Raw genomic sequence first — 6169 nt, forward strand, 5'->3', positions numbered from 1 at the left:
TTGTCTTTGTCTCTGTTCCTGGGGCCTCTGGCTAGAAATATTACTTGTGCCAGAATGCTAACTGATAATACAGCATACAGGCAGATAGTTGGGAAATTAGAAACCTCCTCTAACATTGAATTCACGTAAGAAGCAAAGATATTACCAACTGAAGCAAATGATAAATATTCTGCCATGGCTTCTACTCCAGATGCAGTAACTATTTTGACCAGCAGATGGCGCAGGTGTTCAACTAGTTGAATCTGAAAAACACTAGGAGCTCTGGGGACCAAGTTAGGAATGGTTGGAAGAGGGGTGGGCAGGAAATGCTCTCAGTCGAGGCCGCCGGTGGTTAGGAGAGATTAGGAGACGGTTTGTGCTCAGGAGCTGAGGGCACCGGGTCGGGTGACTGAAGTCACAGCATTGGCTGGGACAGGCAGCAGTGACGGTGTAGGTCCCAGAGCTGGTGAGGGATTTCCCAGCACCAGCGGGGCGAAGTGGCGCAGCTCTGGAAACGCACTTGTGCCTCGCTGCTTCTGGGCTGAACGTGAGCACGTTAGAAGTGGTGGTGGTGGCAGTGGCGGTGGCAGAGCCTTTCCTGCCAGTGGCCGTGGGAACTGCAGGGTAGCACCCTTTCTGCTTCTGAAACCTGAGGAGAAAGAGGACACGTCTCCAGGCGAGCAGGTGGGCGGGCAGTTCATCTACTGTCCTAGTGGGACCCGAGTGTAGTCCTGAACGGGGCGTAGGCTTGTAACACCCACTGATTCTGACACCAAATAATGAGTAAATTACCAATACAGAGTCAGGTAAAAATATTAGGGTATTTATTAGGGAGATGCCTTACTTACTGAGCAACCTAGCCAGCTGGCAGGGAACAGAGTAAGTAGAACAAGCCAATGATGAAAAGGAAGAAGGGTCCCCCATGTGCGTGCCTCTCACTCTTAAACCTTCCCCACTTCACCCTGACCATGCCCTTGCAGGTGTGGTCAGGCACACCTGTAGCCAGCCCAGAGCAGGGTTACGGTGTCCCTTACAAGAAGGATTTTTTTTAATGCTTAATCTGAGTCCACAATGGGTATTGAAAAAAAAAAAAAAAACTAAAAGAACACAATGAAGTTAGGAGAGAAAGGTGGGGGCTGAGAGAACAGAGAAGTAAATGGAATGAGGGGTGAATTTGATGGAAACACATATGTATATATTAGTATTAAACAGAATATTAAACTGTGAAAAAAACAATGGAATCTTGAAATTCTCAGGCAAATGGATAGAACTAGAAGAAACCATCCTGAGTGAGGTAACCCAGTCACAAAAAGATAAACATGGTATGTACTCACTCATATATGATTTTTAGACATAGAGCAAAGGATTACCAGCCTACAATCCACACTGCCAGAGGAGCTAGGAAACAAGGAGGACCCCAAAAGAAAATTGCATAGTCCCTCAAAGAAGGGTAGGGGGACAAGAACCCATGAACAAAGTGGGAGCACAGGGCATGGGTGGAGAGGAAAGAGGTGGGAAGGGAAGAAGGGGAGGGGGAGGAGAACAAGAGGACTGAGACAGGGGAGGAATAGAGGAGGGCAAGAAAGGAGATGCCTTGATAGAGGGAGACAGTACAGGTATGGAGAGAGGTCTGGCACAGGGGAAATGTTAGGGGATCCACAGGGATGACCCCAACTAAGAATCCAAGCAGTGGTGGAGAAAATGCCATTGATGCCCTTCCCCAATAATGAGATTGGTGTCTACCTTGGTTACCATTCCTAGAGCCTTCATCCAGTAGCTCAGTAGCTGTTCGAAGCAGAAACAGGCACCCACAGCTAAGCACTGAACCATACCCCTGGAATCCAATTGTGGAAAGGGAGGAGGGATGAACAAAGAAGCCAAGATAGTGCTGCAGAGACCCATAGAAACAGTTGACCTGACATAGTGAGAGCATAGAGACCCTAGTCATAAAGCTGCAGAAACAGCCCTCTGAATGTGGGTGCAGGCTAGGAGGCCTGGGCAGTCTATGGGACCTCTAACAGAGGAGCAGAGCCAGTGTTTATCTCTGGTATACAAATGGACTTTGGGAGCCCATTCCCTATAGAGGGATACTATTGCAGCCCAGATACAGCAAGGATGACCTAGACCCTCCCCCAAATGATATGACAGTCTTTGAAGGTCCCTGGTGGAAGGCCTCACTATCCCTGGGGAGGAGTTGGGGGATGAGTTGGGGGGCTTGGTGGGGAACATGGGAGTATGGTAGGGCGAGGGAATGGGGGGATAGATATGTAAATATGAGTAGTAATTAAAGAATTTAAATAAAAAAGAATTGTCCTCCAACAACCTCTCCTACCTTAAATTTGCAAAACCAAAGCTTTCTTCTTCTTCTTCTTCTTCTTCTTCTTCTTCTTCTTCTTCTTCTTCTTCTTCTTCTTCTTCTTCTTCTTCTTCTTCTTCTTCTTTTCTTCTCCTCCTCCTCCTCCTCTTCTCTTATTCTCCTCTTATTCTTCTCTTATTCTTCTTCTCCTTCTTCTTCTGGAAAACACCAAATGGCCAATAGGATTCTCATGGCTTCCATGGAGGAGCTGATGGGGGTCTTGGGGACCGTGGTCATGCTCAAAGATTTGCCACTCATGGAGGTAAAGCCAAAGACAGGGAGTGGATCCCTGTCACCAAGCTGTCATTCAAGGACATGAAGATCAATCTCTGGAGGAGATCCACCTGTTCATTAAGGAGCCTGAGATTATTGACTTTTTCCTGGGTGCATTCCTAAATGATGAGGCTCTAAAGATCATGCCAGTGCAGAAACAGACTCAGGCTGCCCAGCGAACCAGGCTCAAGGCTTTTGTCACTATTGGGGACTACAATGGTCATGTTGGTCTTAGTGTTAAGTGCTCCAAGGAAGTAGCCATTGCCATCCAAGGGACCATCATCTTGGCCAAGCTTTCCATCATCCCTTTGTGGAGAAGCTACTGAGGGAACATTATTTGCAAGTCCCACAGTGTTCCATGAAAGGTGACAGGGATCCCGGGCCCCTAGAGGCACTGGCATCGTCTCTGTTCCTGTGCCCAAGAGGCTGCTGATGACTGGTATTAATGACTGTTCCACATCATTCAGGGGCTGCACTGCCATTCTGGGCAACTTTGCCAAGGCCGCTTTCGATGCCATCTCCAAGACCTACAGCTACTTGACCCCTGACCTCTGAAAAGAAACTGGGTTCATTAAGTCTCCTTATCAGGAATTCGTTGAGCATCTTGTGAAAACCCACAATAGAGTCTCCATCCAGTTGACACTGACTCCAACTGCAGCTACCACATAAGGAAATTTATACAAGAAAAAAGAAATAAAGTGAATTAAGGCAAAAAAAAAAAAAAAAAAAAAAAAAGAAGAGTCCAAAGAGTACCAAGGCTGTCATGACCCAGATGGGCCAGGAGGTGGCAGCATGTGCACTTTAATAGTCCTGATGATACCCTTCTACACACGCAGCAAGGATCTTCTCCACAGTCCAATTTCTCCATGACTCCTCTCCACTTCCTTGTCATCTTCCCTGCTGTCTTCTGTGTTGCACAACTTATTAATTATAGAAAATAGCCTTCTAAACATAACCTTCTTCATTGTATTTAGCAAACAAACATTTATCAGTCTCCCGTATGCAAAACTTATCTAGCAGATTAATAGAGCAGTGAGTGAGACAGACCAAAAGCCCAGTAATTACAATGCTGCCTGCAGTGTGTTACTTGGGAAAGCCTGTTATTTTCTACAAAGGGTTGTAGACTTCAAGGAGATTCCTGTGAGGTGGAGTCAGCCAGCAGGAGGGTACCGAGATAGGACTCCTCCGAGTCTTGGGATGAGAGCTGGAATTTTAGTAGGAAGGGAAATGGGGACAATAGTTCATTCAACACACAGGGGAGGTAGGAAAGCTGAAAATGGTGATCAGGGGCAAGAAAGGGGATAGCAGCTTTGTTGGCTTGGAAGGTCTAGTTTCCCAGCAACCAGAGACTCTGAGAATGGTTGTCCCGATAGAAATGAGAGGAGTGTGAAGACTTGAGAAGGTTTCAGGATGAGAGTTCAGAAGTCAGATGGCTGAAGGGCCCTCTACATGGGGGCAGGAGCAGCCCAATGTGTAGGTGGGGCTGGAGGTGGCCTTCGGGTGGCTAGTCAGCAAAGACTTGGTGTGGATAGAGCCCAGAGATTGCAGAACAATGGTCTGAAAGCTACTCCAGTCAAATGGGACCAAATCAAATGGGACCAGGAAGCAAGTAGGCATCACTGCCCTACTATCTGACAACACAGACTTCAAACTAAAACTGGTCGGAAGAGCTAAGGGGCACTTCATTCTAATCAAGGGATCACTTAACCAAGAAGACATTGCTATCCTAAACATACATGTACCAAAACTCTGGTACACCCAATTTTGTAAAATTTACCATTGAATTTAAAGACACAGATTAACATCAATCCAATAATAGTAGGTGATTTCAGTACCTCACTTTCTTTAATAGACAAGTCTGGGGGGGATTAACAGAGAAACATCAGAATTTAGTTGACACCTTATATAAAATTGACTTAACAGGTATCTACAGAACATTCCACCCAAAGCCAAATATACATTCCACTTAGCAACACAAGGAATCTCTTCTAAAATAAACCACATCCTGGAACTCAAAACAAGTCTTTATAGATTCAAAAAGATTAAAATCTCTCCTTGTATCCTATCTGAACACAGTGCAATAAAACATAACATTGACAGGAAAAGAAGAGTCAGTGAACCAAAGAGCTGATTCCTGGAGAAGACAAACAAGATGGACAGATCCTTACACCAACTAACCATGAGAAGTAACGAGAGGATCCAAACTGACAGAATCAGAAATGAGCAGGGAAACATTACAACAGACACCAAAGAAATTCAGATTATAAAGGAATATTTTTAAAACCTGTACTCCATTAATTTGGAAAATATAAAATAAATGGATGAGTTTCTAGGTTCAGCCAATTCACCAAAATTTAAACAAGAAGAGTCAACTGCCTAAACAGATCCATAGCAAATGAAGAAGTGGAAATATTAATAAAAGCCCTTCAGGTAGAAACTCTTAACCACAACTACATGAGCTGTCTGAGCTGTGAAAGGCAGGAGAGGTCTCGACACAAGGATTAGCACATACAGGGGCTGAGACAATGAGAAAAGCCTCTAAGAAGAATGGAGAAGAGGGCTAGTGGAGATGGGAAGGGAGGATGTTTTTCCTGATGATAGGTAGAGTCCAGAACAAACAGAAGTGCCAAGGAGCCGCCCAAAGCAAGTAGTTCCTCCTTGTGTTCTGAGGGGGTGAGAGTTACCAGTAAGGAAACAGGATGATTTCAGCAAGTCAAAGGGTTTCCTGTGTGTCACACCCAAGCTATATGCATGAGAGGAGACATGAAAAAGAACCTCTCCTTGAGAATCTATAACTAATTATTAGATATATGCAAATATTTACATAACTTTACTCCAAGAAAGCACATGCTGAAAGCCAGAGTGCTATATGGAAAGGTTCCAAAAGAGGAGATTATCTCCCAATGGAAAGACTAGAACAGCATTTTAACTGAATGGTAGGATTCCACACTGAGGGTTGAGGAAGGGCACTCCTGAGGTGAGGAGTGAGAAGTGGGTCTTCTGAGGCCACAGTGAAAGGCAATGAAAAGGAGCCTAGAGAAAGGTGGGGGCTGTGTATAGATGGTTTGTGTACTGGGCTATGCCATCTTGGTTTCTGTGGACAACGGGAAGCATTTATTCAAGGCAGACCCATGCTGCCCACAGGGAAGCTATAGAAAAACAGCTGTCATCAATCCTAAAATTCATATGAAAGCACAAAGACCCCAAAGAACCAAACCAATCCTACTAGCTCCCCTACCCTTCCCCCCAGATATATGGAAGACCTAAACAAAGTGAATGATGCTGAAGGAATCACAAAACTTAGGTTCAAAATACCCTACAGAGCCACAGTAGCTACAAAACCACCATGGTACTAACCCAGAAGACACCATAAAGCAGAACAGAAGGTCCACGGGGCTGGGAAGATGGCTCAGCTGGTGAAGTGCTTGCCATGAAAGCATGAGGACCTGAGTTTAGATCCTCAACATCACATAAAAATCCAGGTGTATCCACAGATTGTGGAGAGCCACAGCCCAACAGATGTCTGCAATCCCAGGACTGGGATGACTGAGGCAGTCCTCA

General features: G+C 45.3%; 1 pseudogene; it reads left to right on the forward strand.

Annotated features, from left to right (window-relative positions):
- Nucleotides 1-758: 758 nt before the first annotated feature.
- On the forward strand, nucleotides 759-3277 carry LOC100773456 (annotated as a pseudogene).
- Nucleotides 3278-6169: the final 2892 nt, after the last annotated feature.

This window comes from Cricetulus griseus, assembly GCF_003668045.3.
Source record: "Cricetulus griseus strain 17A/GY chromosome 1 unlocalized genomic scaffold, alternate assembly CriGri-PICRH-1.0 chr1_0, whole genome shotgun sequence".
NCBI classification, from domain to species: domain Eukaryota; kingdom Metazoa; phylum Chordata; class Mammalia; order Rodentia; family Cricetidae; genus Cricetulus; species Cricetulus griseus.